Source organism: Dendrobates tinctorius, unplaced genomic scaffold (assembly GCF_039654945.1).
Source record: "Dendrobates tinctorius isolate UK_male_01 unplaced genomic scaffold, ASM3965494v1 ptg000432c, whole genome shotgun sequence".
Classification (NCBI taxonomy): domain Eukaryota; kingdom Metazoa; phylum Chordata; class Amphibia; order Anura; family Dendrobatidae; genus Dendrobates; species Dendrobates tinctorius.
In genome coordinates this window covers 508086-527632 of record NW_027362095.1, presented here as the reverse complement: position 1 = coordinate 527632, position 19547 = coordinate 508086, and the positions used below count along the sequence as shown (strand labels likewise).

The following is a 19547-nucleotide window of genomic DNA, read 5'->3' as shown; positions in this document are numbered from 1 at the left end:
GAATAAATGATGCTTGAGAATGTGCAGCAGTGTGGAAGGTGTATTATGAATGTTTGATTGACAAAGTGTAACCAGAGACCCAGACAAAACAGATGGACTTGTAAACACTGTGGTCAGACTCAGACAAACCCAGACTGAATAGCTACTTGTGTGACCTGTGCTACTGACCTAAGAGAATTGCACTAAATCCTATCCAGACAAGATCATAAGAAGCTGACATAATAGTGTGGATAGTGGGTAGTGGGGACATTGGCCCTTGAGGAGTAAGCTGACAGTAGACATCAGACGACCAACCCCATCAGGACCTAGAAGTGTGACTAGAATAAGAAAGATGCAGGAGTATTATCCCTGGAGCCCCTCTGACCAGCTAGCTTTGCTGAAGCAGCTGCCTGCCCCTGAAGACCAACCATTCCCGTTTTACAGTTTTACAGACACATAAAGGAAGTACAGCAGACATATAAGTGTACCTGGGCAGACCTAGAGAGGTTGGTGAGTCTAAAGGCAGGTGACGCACTAGATCATATAATTAAGACACACAGATGTGACAAAGAATCAGGCTTGGGGCATGGATGATAAATCTGCACGATCTGGGGAGACGTACTGTGAGTCACTAAGACAATGGGCTGCAGTGGAACAATCAGAGCAGTCTGTACTCCTGACTAATGTGACACAGCAAAGATGAGAGAGAGCAGAGATATACCTTGGACGGTTACAGCTGAAATGGGCAGACATGGGGTACATTTGCATAAACCCACTTGATGTTAGAATTCTGGTGAATGCATTCATTGACGGTATGAACAAAGATTTACGAGACGCAGTACAGACAGCCAGACCTGAATGGAGACATGTAGATCCGAAAGACCTCCTTAAGGTAGCTAAAGAAATTGAGCAAACAAGGACAATAAGACGACCTGTCATGTATGCTGGAGCACAAGGAAAAAAGTGGAGACGTAATAGGGAAGGCATGTGAGATGACACTGACGTTTCTTTTGACAATCTATTCCCCACATGACATCCATGCCATACTCCTACAAGTTCAACCAAAACATCTGTCTATGGCCAGACAGCTCCGACTTGAGTGTGCTCTACTAATTCCTGAGTATGTCACCCTCAAAAGATGTAACGTTCTGAATCCAGCCACCCTCCTGCCTGTGGATTCAGAAAAGGGGGAATTGGTGACCGTATTGGCAAGTGAGGAAGGATACTTTGACATGACGCATGAACATGTCTGCATAGAACTGATGAGTCAGGAGACAGTTGGGTTTGCACACATTCATGAAAAACCTGTTCCTAATGCAGACTTTGAGTTTCTTTTTTGTAGATGGCCCCAGATACCACCAGGATGGACGATTCTACACTGGATATGCAGTAGTATCCTCACATGAGGTAATCCGAGCGGAGCCACTCTCTCCTCACATGTCGGCGCAGGAGGCAGAGTTGAAGGCACTCACTGAGGCGTGTAGAGCCGCTGCAGGTAAAGTCGCTAATATTTTCACAGATTCGAAGCCCATTAAAAATGCAGAGCTGGTGAAACAATTGATGGAGGCATTGATGTTACCAGTCCAGGTTGGCATTGTCAAGGTAAAAGCACACACAAAGGTGACTCCGTGGAGGTAGAGGGCAATAGAAGGGCGAACGAGGCTGCTAAAATAGCACAAGGCGGCCTAGAGAGAGCAGTGGACGGTGGCGGGGAGTCAGCGTATTCCAGCCACATTGGGTCTAGATGTCCTGAAATCCCTCCAGCAAAAGGCTGCCCAAACAGAGAAGGTACACCGGGGGAGACTGGGAGCTGAGCTGAACTCAAATGGAGTATGGGAGAATAAGGATAAAATGTGCCCACCAAAGTCCCTGTTCCCAATCATGGCGCAAGCAGCACATGGCCCCAATCACACCTCAAAAAGTCACATGTGTGCCATGGTAGATGCCTTCTGGATCGCTCCTGGCTTCAGTTGCGCAGCCGCGAAACTTGTACAATCATGCCTCATCTGTGCACAGCACAACCCAGGTAAAACAGTAAAAGTCCCTAAGAAAGCGACACCTAGGCCTCTCTACCCATTTCAGAGACGGCAGATTGACGACATACAGCTACCAAGGTAGGAGTGTATGCAAATATCCTAGTATGTGTAGATCTCTTCTCTGGATGGCCAGAGGCCTACCCGGTGAAAACGGCTACAGCTCGAGCCACTGCAAAGAAACTGGTGATGGAACTAGTACCACGATTCGGTGTCCCTGAAACAATTGAATCAGACAGAAGTACACACTTTACTGCTGAGGTAATGCAAAATGTAATGCAAATGATAGGTGTAGAACAAGCATTTCATACACCCTACCACCCACAGAGTTCAGGGAAGGTAGAGAGAATGAACGGGACACTAAAATTGAAAATACAGAAAACCATGGAACAAACCCATAGACCATGGCCAGAGTGTCTCCCATTAGCATTATTCTCAGTAAGGTACACACCCACGGGGAAAACTAAACTGTCACCCTTCGAGATACTGTTTGGAAGACCACCGAACACAGGGTTGTACTACCCACAGGTCTTAACACTCAATGTGGATAATTTGACAAGTTATGTAATCCAGTTGCAAAAGCATTTAACTCAAATGCATTCTCTAGTTTTCTCTTTCATTCCAGATCCAGATAGTGTGGAAGGAACTCACTGTCTACAACCTGGTGATTACGTATATGTCAAGAAACACTCCAGAAAGACCCTTGAACCCCGATATCAAGGACCTTACCAAGTACTCCTAACAACGCCTACTTCTGTTAAGTTGGAAGGACGACCAACCTGGATCCACGCATCGCATTGCAAACTAGCCACAGGAGTTAACAAAGCATAAGAGTGCATAATGTTTTGGTTTGGTTTTGTTGCATTATCTGTAATAATGGTAGCTGCGTGGGACAGTCTAAATGCTCCAATGTCCTTGAATAATAAGTTTATACAACATCATGAAAAATTACTGAATGATTGGTCAAATGACACTCAGCCTCCAGCAGATTGCTGGATCTGCACACATTCACCAGTATCAGCCACTAGTATTCCGTTCCTTGTTATTCCTATGCCACCCGAGGAATTATTTGCCTGGACCAGTTGTTCTGATACACTTGCTAATAATGCCACAAATAATGTGAAGTTATGGAACACAACTGTTGGAATACCTATTGTGAGATGGGTAGGATACCCTTGGTGGCAGGGTAATCTTTCAGGAAGTAATGCACACCTTCAATATCTGGCATATAAAGGGGGGGCTTGGGTACCCAGGAATAGAACTCGATTAACCTACCTGGGGCAAATTCCAATGTATGGCCTACAAGTTAGTTTTAATGTAACTTCCCACTCTACTGATGCCTTCAAACCAATACTGCTAGAAAGAAGGTTGCATAACACGTCCTGGGAGTATTCCAATTTATTTCCCCAGGGCAATAATGAAACTTGTTTTAATATTTCAGGTAATATACCTTGCAACGAGTCATCTGGATATGAGAAAGGAATTCCCACCTGTGGAAATCCCGATGTAGGGTATTGTAGCCCTTTAGGACAACTTCCAAATTGGTGTATGCTTCAGAATGTATCTGCGCTCATAGATTTAGTTCATAGACTGGTATTACAACATTCAGCCCTATGGGACCTACCTAGTGACATGTACTGGATATGTGGAGACAATGCATATAAATGGTTGCCAGTAGGGATAAAAGGTGCTTGTACTCTGGGTCGTTTGACTCCAGCTACCTTTGTTATTCCGAATGACCAGTTGAATACTCAGAGCATACCTAAACACACGTTGTACAAAAGAGCTGCTGACAATACACCTCGCCTCTCTGGGAGACCACATATAGTGCAGATGAGTGTGGCTAATAAAATTGTCAGTTCTATTTTTATTTATCCTATGATTACTCAAATGTGGGATAAATTAGTCAGGGCTACAGATTACTTAGATGACCAAATATGGGATATATTGGATATATTGAACACCACCGTTGCTGTCCAAAATCAGCTCATCATAGCCACTAATCAGCATACCATAGTATTAGATTATTTACCTGCAGCGCAAGGAGGTATGTGTCAAGTCATCGGACCAGCTTGCTGTCATTATATAGATCCCAACAGCATTATAAAGTTAAAATTGAAAATAGAGGATGTTCAAAAACTTAGAGATCAGTACGATAAAGACAATGATGGTACTAAGGATAGTTGGTGGTCAGATACATTCTCCTTTCTTAATCCAGCTAATTGGTTTAAGGGTATTGGAGGCTGGATAACTGGGATTATACTAAGTCTATTACGTATTGTTGTTTGTATCTTCGTAATATATGTGCTATTGAAACTTGTTTTTTGGTGTATCTCTGTATGCAAGAAAAGATGTAGAAATAGATAAGGAAGTTTGACTGTAAACAACAAGAATTTAACTATTATTCCTTTGAGTCCTAGATTGACATCTCATTTCTGGCATGAAGGAGCGTACTCTTGCAATGATGGACGTGGCTTCAGTATCTGGGGGATGGAGAAGGTAGAAGACCTGTCTCCCTTGGGCAACCCGTCGGCCTGGGATAGTACCTGGTGAACGAGCCACTATCCGCTGTTGTTGCAGGATCCAGTGTTCCAGATTGTGGAAAATGAAGATGTCAAAGGGGGGAATGATAGGAACTGAAGGAGTTAAATTGAGTTCTGTCTATGTTGCATTCTCTTGTTTAAAACCTTATCTGTTCTTCGAGGAGATGTCTCAGACGTCTCCCTTGTGAACCAAGGTCAAATACCTCTGCTTTTTCGCCTAAGTGACTTTCTTTGTAGAAAACAAGTTGTGAAATCATTTGTACTGTGCATGTCTGTAAATGTTTAAATTCTTTACTATAAAAGACGGAAGCCTAACTGATAAGCCAGAGGTGTCTTGGCAGGCATCCCGAGTGGTATTATACAGCCCGTGTCTGTGTTATCCTTATCGACGGAGCAATTGATTAGAGACATATGGTGCTTCACACCTAAGAACATCGGTCCTTCAGATGAAAGAGTAATCTGAGGGTTCCCGACAGCACCTTGATCCTATCAGGTGTTACTTGAATTAGGAACACTTAGACACTGTCAAAAACACACATGCTTGCCAAAAGCAAAAACGGGTAGAAATAATCACATTGGTAAAAGAAATGCTCATTAAACCAGCAATAGAATATGCTAACTAAGGCTAATTAAGCCAACAATATACGTTTGTGATCAAAATAAAGAAAAGCCACATGTTTCTGCCCGGGATCAAAACAGGGAACTTTCAGGAGGATGGCAAACAGAACAATCACTACACTACAGTAACCAGACAAGAGCGTTTACTGTGGTCATGGCAAGCATTAAAGATCAAGCACTCATTGTCAAAAGCGCTAGTTTGCAAGAGAAATGCTGTGTTTCTGCCCAGTTTCGAACTGAGGACCTTTCGCGTGTAATGCGAACGTGATAACCGCTACACTACAGAAACCAACCGATTCAAAAAGGCAAAAAATGCTGTGGTCATGGCAAGCAATAAAGAACAAGCACTGAAAGTAAAAAAGATCATTTTCCAAGAGAAAAATCTGTGTTTCGGCCCAGTTTCGAACTGAGGACATTTCGCAAGTGAGGCGAACGTGATAACCGCTACACTACAGAAACCGGATGCAAGTGCTTACTGTGGTGACAACAAGCAATCGAGATCAAGAACTGAAAGTCAAAAGCTTGGATACCAAAGAGTAACAGCGTGTTTCTGCCAAGTTTCGTACTGGAGACCTTTCGCGTGTTAGGCGAACGTGATAACCACTACACTACAGAAACCGGCTGCGTAAGGTTACTGTGGTCATGACGAGCCATCGAGAACAAAGACTCAACGTCAAAAGCTATAATATCAACGCCTAATGTCATGCTTCTATCCAGTTTCGAACTGGGGACCGTTCGCGTGTGAGGTGAACGTGACAACCACTACACTTCAGAAACTCCATGCAAAGCTAAAGATGTTTAAACATGCTGAAATGAACTTGAAAAAGAAAAAAACAGCCAGCCAAAGTCAAGAGGTCTTCCTCTATGTCTGAAGACAGGACAAAGTGCATTTTGCAACACAGGAACCTTTCATTTGTCAGGCTATTGGAGAAAAAGAACAAACAGGGAAACAAAACCATGCTCCACAAAACATTCTCATGCCTTTGTCCAAAAGCCAAAAAGAAAAAGCACCTACATGCCTGCTTTCGCACCTTGATCCTATCAGGTGTTACTTGAATTAGGAACACTTAGACACTGTCAAAAACACACATGCTTGCCAAAAGCAAAAACGGGTAGAAATAATCACATTGGTAAAAGTAATGCTCATTAAACCAGCAATAGAATATGCTAACTAAGGCTAATTAAGCCAACAATATACGTTTGTGATCAAAATAAAGAAAAGCCACATGTTTCTGCCCGGGATCAAAACAGGAAACTTTCAGGAGGATGGCAAACAGGACAATCACTACACTACAGTAACCAGACAAGAGCGTTTACTGTGGTCATGGCAAGCATTAAAGATCAGGCACTCATTGTCAAAAGCGCTAGTTTGCAAGAGGAATGCTGTGTTTCTGCCCAGTTTCGAACTGAGGACCTTTCGCGTGTAAAGCGAACGTGATAACCGCTACACTACAGAAGCCAACCTATTCAAACAAACAAAAAATGCTGTGGTCATGGCAATCAATAAAGAACAAGCACTGAAAGTCAACAAGATCGTTTTCCAAGAGAAAAAGCTGTGCTTTTGCCCAGTTTCGAACTGGGGACCTTTCGCGTGTGAGGCGAACGTGATAACCGCTACACTACAGAAACCGGATGCAAGCGTTTACTGTGGTGACAACCAGCAATCGAGATCAAGAACTGAAAGTCAAAAGCTTGGATACCAAAGGGTAACAGCGTGTTTCTGCCCAGTTTCAAACTGGGGACCTTTCGCGTGTTAGGCTAACGTGATAACCACTACACGACAGAAAACGGCTGCGGTAGGTTACTGTGGTCATGACGAGCCATCGAGAACAAAGACTCAACGTCAAAAGCTTTAATATCAACACCTAATGTCATGCTTCTATCCAGTTTCGAACTGGGGACCGTTCGCATGTGAGGTGAACGTGACAACCACTACACTTCAGAAACTCCATGCAAAGCTAAAGATGTTTAAACATGCTGAAATGAACTTGAAAAAGAAAAAAACAGCCAGCCAAAGTCAAGAGGTCTTCCTCTATGTCTGAAGACAGGACAAAGTGCATTTTGCAACACAGGAACCTTTCATTTGTCAGGCTATTGGAGAAAAAGAACAAACAGGGAAACAAAACCATGCTCCACAAAACATTCTCATGCCTTTGTCCAAAAGCCAAAAAGAAAAAGCACCTAGATGCCTGCTTTCGCACCTTGATCCTATCAGGTGTTACTTGAATTAGGAACACTTAGACACTGTCAAAAACACACATGCTTGCCAAAAGCAAAAACGGGTAGAAATAATCACATTGGTAAAAGTAATGCTCATTAAACCAGCAATAGAATATGCTAACTAAGGCTAATTAAGCCAACAATATACGTTTGTGATCAAAATAAAGAAAAGCCACATGTTTCTGCCCGGGATCAAAACAGGGAACTTTCAGGAGGATGGCAAACAGGACAATCACTACACTACAGTAACCAGACAAGAGCGTTTACTGTGGTCATGGCAAGCATTAAAGATCAAGCACTCATTGTCAAAAGCGCAAGTTTGCAAGACGAACGCTGTGTTTCTGCCCAGTTTCGAACTGAGGACCTTTCGCGTGTAAAGCAAACGTGATAAACGCTACACTACAGAAACAAACCGATTCAAACAAACAAAAGATGCTGTGGTCATGGCAAGCAATAAAGAACAAGCACTGAAAGTCAACAAGATCGTTTTCCAAGAGAAAAAGCTGTGTTTCTGCCCAGTTTCGAAGTGGGGACCTTTTGAGTGTGAGGCGAACGTGATAACAGCTACACTACAGAAACCGGATGCAAGCGCTTACTGTGGAGACAACAAGCAATCGAGATCAAGAACTGAAAGTCAAAAGCTTGGATACCAAAGGGAGGAAATGGTTGAGGAGGTAAAAGTGGCTGGGACCCTAGGAGGTAGCGACCATGCTATTTTAGAATTTTGGATAACTAGAGGTGGAAGACCTGTGAAGACTCAGACGTCAAGGTTAGATTTCAGAAAGGCAGATTTTAAGGGATTCAGAAAGAGAATTGGAGGGATCCAATGGCTGGATATCCTTAAAGACAAAAATGTCCAGGAAGGATGGGAAATCTTGAAAAATGAAATTCTCAAAGCACAGTTGTTAACAATTCCGAAAAGAGGGAAGAATAGGAAGCATTTAAGGAAACCAGGATGGATGAACACAGAACTTAAGCACATGCTAAAAAGGAAGAAAAAAATGTTTATAAAATGGAAAGAGGGAGGCATATCTAAAGAAGAATATAATGCTGTCTGCAGAACCTGCAGGGCACAAATCAGATTAGCTAAAGCTGAAAATGAACTGAGGCTTGCAAGAGATGTCAAAAGCAATAATAAAGGATTTTGGGGATATGTCAAAAGTAAAAGAAAAGTCAAAGATGCTATAGTATTTTTACAGGATGAAAATGATGAAATGGTAAGACAGGATGTTGAGAAGGCTGAACTTTTAAATTCCTATTTTGCATCTGTTTTCTCTCAGAAAGGAAATGCAACATCAACTGTTATTCACTGTCCTATTAAGGGAATAGAAGAATCCAGGATATCTATAAACAGAAAGATAGTGAGGAAACACTTAGCTAACCTAAATGAATTCAAGTCTCCAGGTCCAGATGAATTACACCCCAGAGTACTGAAGGAGATAGCAGAAGAAATTTTTGAACCCCTCTCCATAATCTTTGAAAATTCTTGGAGAACAGGAGAAGTGCCAGAAGACTGGAGAAGAGCAAATGTTGTTCCTATCTTCAAAAAGGGGAAGAAGGTGGACCCAGGCAACTATAGGCCGGTGAGTCTGACTTCTATACCAGGAAAGATCTTTGAACAAATTATTAAACTACATGTATGTCAATACCTGGATAAGAATGAAGTGATTAAACAGAGTCAGCATGGGTTTGTAACTGATAAGTCATGTCAGACTAACTTAATTTCCTTCTGTGACGGTATCACTGATTGGGTGGATCAAGGAAATGCTGTAGATATAGTATATCTTGACTTCAGCAAAGCATTTGACAAAGTCTCTCATACAATCCTTATTGAAAAAATGATTAAGTATGGAATGGACAAGGCAACTGTTAGGTGGATTCATAACTGGCTTAGTGATCGGACCCAAAGAGTGGTCGTAAATGGCTGCACATCCAGTTGGAAGAATGTCTCAAGTGGGGTACCACAGGGCTCTGTCCTGGGCCCTGTATTGTTCAACATCTTTATCAACGATTTAGATGAAGGAATTGAGGGTAAACTGATTAAATTTGCTGATGACACAAAGCTAGGAGGGATAGCTAATACTAGAGAGGAGAGAGAGATGATTCAAAAAGATTTAAATAAACTGGAGAAGTGGGCAGCAACTAACAGAATGGTTTTTAACAGGGAGAAATGCAAAGTACTACATCTGGGCAATAAAAATGAAAAAAGCATATATAGAATGGGAGGAATAGGGCTAAGTGACAGCACATGTGAAAAAGACTTGGGTATACTAATAGATCACAGACTGAATATGAGTCAACAGTGTGATGCAGCAGCAAAAAAGGCAAATGCAATTCTAGGATGTATTAACAGAAGCATACAGTCTAGATCACGTGAAGTCATTATTTCCCTCTACTCCTCTTTGGTCAGACCTCATCTGGAATATTGTGTCCAGTTTTGGGCACCACATTTTAAAAAAGACATCAACAAACTGGAGCAAGTTCAGAAAAGAGCGACCAGAATGGTGACCGGTCTGCAAACCCTGTCTTATGAGGAAAGGTTGCAGGATTTGGGAATGTTTAGTTTGCAAAAGAGAAGACTGAGAGAAGACTTAATAGCTGTCTACAAATATCTAAAGGGCTGTCACATTGTAGAAGGATCAACTTTATTCTCATTTGCACAAGGAAAGACTAGAAGCAATGGGATGAAACTGAATGGGAAGAGACACAGTTTAGATATTAGAAAAAACTTTTTGACAGTTAGAGTGATCAATGAGTGGAACAGGCTGCCACGAGAAGTGGTGAGTTCTCCTTCAATGGAAGTCTTCAAACAGATGCTGGACAGACATCTGACTGGGATGATTTAGCGAATCCTGCTTTGAGCAGGGGGTTGGACCAGATGGCCCAGGAGGTCCCTTCCAACTCTAAGATTCTATGATTCTATGATTCTATGATTCTATGGGTAACAGCGTGTTTCTGCCCAGTTTCGAACTGGGGACCTTTCGCGTGTTAGGCGAACGTGATAACTAGAGTTGAGCGAAACGGGTCGAAAAAATTCAAAAGTCGCCGACTTTTGGCAAAGTCGGGTTTCATGAAACGAAACCCGACCCTAGGATGAGGTCGGCCACGAGGTCGGCGACTTACGCGCCAAAGTCTCGTTTCAAAAGTTTGTTTTGCGCTCTTTTTCAGCCAATCAGGATCCACGGACACTCTGGGCAACGTGATGACCTAGGCACTGGTCACCACCATCTTTCAGAAGGGCATGCAAGTGATTGGCTTGCTTTGGTGGGCGTCACAGGGGGTATAAAAGGGCGTGCACGCCGACCGCCATCTTACTTCTGCCGATCTTAGTATAGGGAGAGGTTGCTGCTGATTCTGTAGGGAGAGCGTTAGGCAGGGAAGAAGACAAAAAAACTGCTTCTGCTGCTAGCGATTTGGCCTGCACAACACACAAGTCACTGTGTGTGCAGTGCAAGGGGAGGCTATATTGTGGTGTATCAGTGGTGTTGGTTGTTGGGCTGCCTTTTAAGGCTTCCTGACACGCTGGCATTGCTGTTTACCCAATGCTCCGCAAACTGCTTTTTTAAAAGCAATCCAATCTCCCTTATCCTCTCATCACTTTGGTCACAGGCAGCTGTGCCATCGAGCGTGTCACATAGCGCTCAGATATCAGTGGGCCTCACACAATCCACAAGTGTCCAGTGTCCAAAAGTGTACGCAGAGATTCAAAATCTCCATTATCCTCTCGTCACTTTGGTCACAGGCAGCTGTGCCATCGAGTGTGTCACATAGCGCTCAGATATCAGTGGGCCTCACACAATCCACAAGTGTCCAGTGTCCAAAAGTGTACGCAGAGATTCAAAATCTCCATTATCCTCTCGTCACTTTGGTCACAGGCAGCTGTGCCATTGAGCGTGTCACATAGCGCTCAGATATCAGTGGGCCTCACACAATCTATAAGTGTCCAGTGTCCAAAAGTGTACGCAGAGATTCAAAATCTCCATTATCCTCTTGTCACTTTGGTCACAGGCAGCTGTGCCATCGAGCGTGTCACATAGCGCTCAGATATCAGTGGGCCTCACACAATCCACAAGTGTCCAGTGTCCACAAGTGAACGCAGAGATTCAAAATCTCCATTATCCTCTTGTCACTTTGGTCACAGGCAGCTGTGCCATCGAGCGTGTTATATAGCGCTCAGATATCAGTGGGCCTCACACAATCTACAAGTGTCCAGTGTCCAAAAGTGTACGCAGAGATTCAAAATCTCCATTATCCTCTCGTCACTTTGGTCACAGGCAGCTGTGCCATCGAGCGTGTCACATAGCGCTCAGATATCAGTGGGCCTCACACAATCCACAAGTGTCCAGTGTCCAAAAGTGTACGCAGAGATTCAAAATCTCCATTATCCTCTCGTCACTTTGGTCACAGGCAGCTGTGCCATCGAGCGTGTCACATAGCGCTCAGATATCAGTGGGCCTCACACAATCCACAAGTGTCCAGTGTCCGAAAGTGTACGCAGAGATTCAAAATCTCCATTATCCTCTCTTCACTTTGGTCACAGGCAGCTGTGCCATCGAGCGTGTCACATAGCGCTCAGATATCAGTGGGCCTCACACAATCCACAAGTGTCCAGTGTCCAAAAGTGTACGCAGAGATTCAAAATCTCCATTATCCTCTCGTCACTTTGGTCACAGGCAGCTGTGCCATCGAGCGTGTCACATAGCGCTCAGATATCAGTGGGCCTCACACAATCCACAAGTGTCCAGTGTCCAAAAGTGTACGCAGAGATTCAAAATCTCCCTTATCCTCTCGTCACTTTGGTCACAGGCAGCTGTGCCATCGAGCGTGTCACATAGCGCTCAGATATCAGTGGGCCTCACACAATCCACAAGTGTCCAGTGTCCAAAAGTGTACGCAGAGATTCAAAATCTCCATTATCCTCTCGTCACTTTGGTCACAGGCAGCTGTGCCATCGAGCGTGTCACATAGCGCTCAGATATCAGAGGGCCGCACACAATCCACAAGTGTCCACTGTCCACAAGTGTGTGCAGAAATTCTAAAACTCCCCTGTCCTATAGACACCTTGTACCTTGTTTTACATTACTATATAGTTTGTTGGATTTTGTCTACATTTCTACCAAAAATGAGGAAGGCTGGTGGAAGAGGCCGTGGAATTGGGCGGGGGTTGGCAGCTGGTAATGATGGTGTTGGTGGTGGATCTGATGGTAGTGGCAAGAGCAAAATAGGACCGAATGCAGGAGGTGCTGACCCTGTGTCATCGTCTGGCTACATAAGGACTCGAACGCTTAGTTTTCTAGGAGTTGGCAAACCGCTTTTAAAGGCAGAGCATCAGGAAAAAGTTTTGTCTTACATTGCTGACTCAGCCTCCAGCTCTATCGCCTCCTCTTCTTCAGTTGTAAAAAGTAAAAGCACTGAGTCGTCATTGGAGGCTCATGTTCATGAACCACACCTTTCCTTGTGTCCTTCACCCCAACCAAGATTGAAGGATGACGCAGGCCATACTACTGATTACTCCATGGAGCTGTTTTCACATACCATGCCTGGATTATCAAGTCAAATGGTGAATTACCCAGGCCAAGATGAATCTGACATGGAGTGCACTGATGCACAGCCGCTGATGGATGATTCTGCTGGTACATTCACTCAGAGCACTACATTGTCCTCGCAGTGTACAGAGCCAGATTTTGACCCTGATGAGACTCAGGTGCCCCTTCCCGCACACTATACCACCATACACGGTGACACAGAGAAAGGTGCACATGACATAGAAGAGGAGGTGATGGATGACCCAGTTGTTGACCCAGATTGGCATCCATTGGGGGAAGAGGGTGCTGCTTCCAATAGCTCAGATGAGGAGCATCCACAGCAGACATCGACATCGCAACAGCTGTTATCTGGCAGGCCCGGAGCACTCCAAAGACAGGTTCCAAACATCAAAAGAGTTGCTGGACAGCTTGTCCAGAGGGTCAAAAGATCACAGCGTGCTAGGCCGCAAAATGTCTGCCAAAGTAGGAAGAGTGCAGTGTGGCACTTTTTTGAACAAAATCCTCATGATCAGGCCAAGGTTATCTGTAAGAAGTGCGCAAAGACCTTTAGCCGAGGGAAAAATCTGAAAAATTTGAATACCAGTTGCATGCTTAGACATTTAACCAGCAAGCACTTGCAAGCGTGGACACAACACCAAACCTCAAGTGCCACATGTGCAACTGATCACAACGAAGGTAGTCAGCAACGCTACATTGTTTCCCCCACTGTAAGCCCACCGGTTAGCACAGCAGCAAATGTTGAGGTGTCGTTGCAAGGCCACAGCAGTCAGGGAATCCCACTGTTATATCAACGAAAGACTGATTCTAGGCCATCAGAAAGAACACCAACTCCATCACCATCATCAACCCTCTCTCAGTCCGCCCTGTCCACCGCTACTTCCACCATATGCAGCTCTCAAGTCCAGCTCACCCTCCCAGACACTATGAGTAGGTCAAGAAAGTACTCAGTCTCTCATCCGCGTACACTGGGTTTGAACGCCCACATTGCCAAACTAATCTCGTTTGAGATGATGCCCTTTCGGTTGGTGGAAAGCACAGCTTTCCGCGAACTCATGGCCTATGCAGTACCACGCTATGACCTACCCAGTCGCCACTTCTTCTCTCGCAAAGCCATCCCAGCCCTCCACCATCATGTGAAAGACCGCATTGTCCATGCACTCAAGCAGTCAGTGAGCGGAAAGGTGCACCTCACAACTGATGCATGGTCCAGTCGGCATGGCCAGGGCCGTTACGTGTCCATCACTGCGCACTGGGTTAATGTGGTGGATGCAGGGTCCACAGGGGACAGCGGTGGTGGGACAGTGCTGCCTAGCCCACGGTATAGGAAACAGTTGGCTGTAGGCGTTCGACCCTCCTCCTCCTCCTCCTCCAGAAGCGACAGCTCGTCCACAGAGCGCAGTCGTACGAGCACTCCATCTGCAGCTGCCACTGTTGCACACGATGTGTCCCCCTATCGAGCAGCTAGTGGAAAGCGTCAGCAGGCTGTGTTGCAGATGATGTGTTTGGGCGACAGACACACCGCCGAGGTGCTGGCCGAGTACTTGAAGCTACAAACTGAGTCATGGCTGGGCAGTGTACATCTTGAGGCAGGCAAGGTAGTTAGTGATAACGGCCGTAATTTTGTGGCAGCCATAGCCCTTTCAAAACTCAGCCACATACCTTGCTTGGCTCACACCTTGAACCTGGTGGTGCAGTGCTTCCTCAAAAATTATCCGGAGTTAACAGCCCTGCTCCAGAAGGTGCGAAGACTGTGTGCGCACATCCGCCGGTCGCCTGTACACTCCGTTCGTATGCAGAAGCTGCAGCGATTGCTCCACCTTCCCAACCACCGCCTCATTATCGACATTGCAACAAGGTGGAACTCCACCCTGCACATGGTAGAGCGGCTGTGCGAGCAGAGGCAGGCCATAATGCATTTGTGGGAGGATACACGGCCAGGCACTTTGAGAGCAGACATGGAGTTGACAGGCGTGCAGTGGTCGAAGCTGAAAGACCTTTGTAAAGTCCTTCAGTGTTTTGAGGAATGCACACGGCTCGTAAGCGCAGACGACGCCATCCTAAGCATGAGCATCCCACTTATGCGTCTGCTCATGCAAACTTTGACGCACCTTAAGGAGCAGGCGTCTGCAGCCAATGTTGATGAGGAGGAAGAGGAGGAGGGAATCCTTGATGACATTCAGCCATTGTCTGCTCAGGGACCTCTCCTGGACGAGGTGGAGGAAGAAGAGGAGGAGGAGGAGGATGATGGGGATGATTACTTAGGGGAGGAGGATGCATCTCGTGGGGCAAGTGAAAATGTTGGCGTGGCAAGGTCTGGTACAGGGTTTGTGCATGACTGGAGGGATGTGGATTTGCCAGAAAGTGCTCCTCCACCCAGCACTCGCAGTGCATCATTGACACCGGGAACATTGGCCCACATGTCAGATTATGCCTTGCGGATCCTAAAAAGGGACCCCCGCATAGCCAAAATGATGAACGATGACGACTACTGGTTGGCCAGCATCCTGGATCCACGCTATAAAGGCAAATTACAAAACATCATGCCACAGGAGAACCTTGACCTAATATTGGCTAATAAACAAGCAACTCTGGTAAATCGGTTGCTTGAGGCATTCCCAGCACACAGCAGCGGTGATGGTTCTCACACGAGCCGTACGGGCCGGGGGCAGCTTGGCAGAGGTGTTCGTGGTGCACACAGCAGAAGTGGCGTTGGAGACAGGGGTTTCATCACAATGTTGTGGACTGATTTTTCAAATACCGCTCACACAACTGGTAATACTGCATTGATGGAAAGTGACAGGAGACAGCAGTTGTCAACTATGGTTACAAACTACTTTTCCTCCCATATCGATGTTCTCCCACACAGGTCATTCCCCTTTGACTATTGGGCCGCTAAAATGGACACCTGGCCTGAATTGGCACAATATGCCTTACAGGAGCTCGCTTGCCCAGCTGCAACTGTGATATCGGAAAGAGTCTTCAGTGCAGCTGGATCAATCCTGACAGAAAAAAGGACCCGTCTGTCAACCCAAAATGTGGATGATCTAGCCTTCATTAACATGAACCATGCATGGGTTTCCAAGGATTTTGTCCCACCTTCCCCTGATGACACATAGGGTGACAGAAAAATGGCTTGCTTTGGTCCACCTCTTCCTGGTACTTCACCTATTTCGCCTTTTGCATCAGTTGAATGTCCAACATCAACATATGCCACTTTCTAAAACTCCCTAACTGTGCTGCCTCCCCCCCATGGCCGGGGTCACCACCTAACGCACGACACCGTGCGAGTGCCGTTGCCCTGGACAGGTGGGTAGGCCGACTCTTGGGCGCGGGCACTGGCACAGGGTCCCTCATAGTGCAATCAAGTGTCTCTGACGGTGGTGGTGCACACCCGCCGTCAGACACACCGCTGCACTATGAGGGGCCCAGTGCCAGTACCGACGCCCACGAGTGGGCCCCCCTTGCTTGGCAAGGGCCCCAGCATTTGCAATCTTTACCTCTCCCTGCTCCTCCGCTGTGCAATCTGGGCCGTCAAATCCATACTGTGCCTGACACCGTCTGAGCCTGCCTCCTGAGACATATATTTTGAATGTGTACGCTATCCATACATGTTATCCAGGGATACGGTACCCTTTCTAACCTTTGTGCAATGACGTGCAATCCATACTGGGCCTAACACCGTCTGAGCCTGCCTCATGCTGTATAGACATATATTTTGAATGTGTACGCTATCCATACATGTTATCCGGGGATACGGTACCCCTTCTAACCTTTGTGCAATGATGTGCAATCCATACTGGGCCTAACACCGTCTGAGCCTGCCTCATGCTGTATAGACATATATTTTGAATGTGTACGCTATCCATACATGTTATCCAGGGATACGGTACCCTTTCTAACCTTTGTGCAATCACGTGCAATCCATACTGGGCCTAACACCGTCTGAGCCTGCCTCATGCTGTATAGACATATATTTTGAATGTGTACGCTATCCATACATGTTATCCGGGGATACCGTACCCCTTCTAACCTTTGTGCAATGACGTGCAATCCATACTGGGCCTAACACCGTCTGAGCCTGCCTCATGCTGTATAGACATATATTTTGAATGTGTACGCTATCCATACATGTTATCCGGGGATACGGTACCCCTTCTAACCTTTGTGCAATGACGTGCAATCCATACTGGGCCTAACACCGTCTGAGCCTGCCTCATGCTGTATAGACATATATTTTGAATGTGTACGCTGTCCATACATGTTATCCGGGGATACGGTACCCCTTCTAACCTTTGTGCAATGACGTGCAATCCATACTGGGCCTAACACCGTCTGAGCCTGCCTCATGCTGTATAGACATATATTTTGAATGTGTACGCTATCCATACATGTTATCCGGGGATACGGTACCCCTTCTATCCTTTGTGCAATGACGTGCAATCCATACTGGGCCTAACACCGTCTGAGCCTGCCTCATGCTGTATAGACATATATTTTGAATGTGTATGCTATCCATACATGTTATCCGGGGATACGGTACCCCTTCTAACCTTTGTGCAATGACGTGCAATCCATACTGGGCCTAACACCATCTGAGCCTGCCTCATGCTGTATAGACATATATTTTGAATGTGTACGCTATCCATACATGTTATCCGGGGATACGGTACCCTTTCTAACCTTTGTGCAATGACGTGCAATCCACACTGGGCCTAACACCGTCTGAGCCTGCCTCATGCTGTATAGACATATATTTTGAATGTGTACGCTATCCATACATGTTATCCGGGGATACGGTACCCCTTCTAACCTTTGTGCAATGACGTGCAATCCATACTGGGCCTAACACTCTCTGAGCCTGCCTCATGCTGTAAAGACATATATTTTGAATGTGTACGCTATCCATACATGTTATCCGGGGATACGGTACCCCTTCTAACCTTTGTGCAATGACGTGCAATCCATACTGGCCCTAACACCGTCTGAGCCTGCCTCATGCTGTATAGACATATATTTTGAATGTGTACGCTATCCATACATGTTATCCAGGGATACGGTACCCTTTCTAACCTTTGTGCAATCACGTGCAATCCATACTGGGCGTGAGAACGGCTGGCGAGCTGTTAAGCAAGCTACAGCACCTGTCCAGACAAGTACAGGGATTCCCTAGCGAGGAGACTTATTTGATTGTTTTCTATGTTGGGACAGCAATTTTTGAGGCGCACTATACTCTGGAGAATGATAGATGGGGCCCACCATACACTGGAACATTCCAAAGGTGGACATCAGACACTGGAGCAGCATTTACAGGGCCCATTATACACTAGAGCATTAGAAATGGGGCCCATTATGTTTGGAGCATTATTTGGGCCCATAAGACAGTGGAGCTTCATCCATGGGGACCAACATATACTGTAGCATTATGTGGAGCTCATCATATACTGTTTCAAACATTATATGGGACCAATGATTTTGTATGGAGAAATAGATGGGCCTCGTCATGAGATGTAAAAAGTGAGGTATTTTTCATTGTACTATACCGCTATTTCTCTGCCGTATCGGAGCATGATGAGTTGTGGTATGTGTTAAAGGGGCGCTCTTTCGCCCAGGGCACATGAAAACCTGCAGCCAGCCCTCCCCCCCACAAATTTAGCCAAATAACCCCCATTTTTCAGTGCGTAACTTGTATTATGAAGTTAATTAAGGTTGACAAGCTTAAGTAAGAAGAATTGATGCTTTTGGCATTCAAATGGGCACTGTAGGTGTGTTTCCTGTCCTCCTCTCACTGCCGACTTTTATTCCCCATTGACTTACATTGGGATTCGTGTTTCGGGACGACCCCGACTTCTCCCTATAATCGGACGATCTTGCTCGACCCGACTTTTGGAAAAGTCGGGTTTCACGAAACGAAACGCGACCCTAAAAAACCAAAAGTCGCTCAACTCTAGTGACAACCACTACACTTCAGAAACTCCATGCAAAGATAAAGATGTTTAAACATGCTGAAATGAACTTGAAAAAGAAAAAAACAGCCAGCCAAAGTCAAGAGGTCTTCCTCTATGTCTGAAGACAGGACAAAGTGCATTTTGCAACACAGGAACCTTTCATTTGTCAGGCTATTGGAGAAAAAGAACAAACAGGGAAACAAAACCATGCTCCACAAAACATTCTCATGCCTTTGTCCAAAAGCCAAAAAGAAAAAGCACCTAGATGCCTGCTTTCGCACCTTGATCCTATCAGGTGTTACTTGAATTAGGAACACTTAGACACTGTCAAAAACACACATGCTTGCCAAAAGCAAAAACGGGTAGAAATAATCACATTGGTAAAAGTAATGCTCATTAAACCAGCAATAGAATATGATAACTAAGGCTAATTAAGCCAACAATATACGTTTGTGATCAAAATAAAGAAAAGCCACATGTTTCTGCCCGGGATCAAAACAGGGAACTTTCAGGAGGATGGCAAACAGGACAATCACTACACTACAGTAACAAGACAAGAGCATTTACTGTGGTCATGGCAAGCATTAAAGATCAAGCACTCATTGTCAAAAGCGCTAGTTTGCAAGAGGAACGCTGTGTTTCTACCCAGTTTCGAACTGAGGA

The 19547-nt window shown here is 45.3% G+C and overlaps 2 non-coding genes across 2 annotated transcripts; both read right to left on the bottom strand.

Annotated features, from left to right (window-relative positions):
• Positions 1–5389: 5389 nt before the first annotated feature.
• Positions 5390–5462, bottom strand: TRNAV-UAC (transfer RNA valine (anticodon UAC)). The gene has a single exon. It is a non-coding gene; the product is annotated as a tRNA-Val (tRNA).
• Positions 5463–6559: 1097 nt separating this feature from the next.
• On the bottom strand, positions 6560–6632 carry TRNAV-UAC (transfer RNA valine (anticodon UAC)). Its single transcript has one exon. It is a non-coding gene; the product is annotated as a tRNA-Val (tRNA).
• Between the last annotated feature and the right edge of the window lie 12915 nt (positions 6633–19547).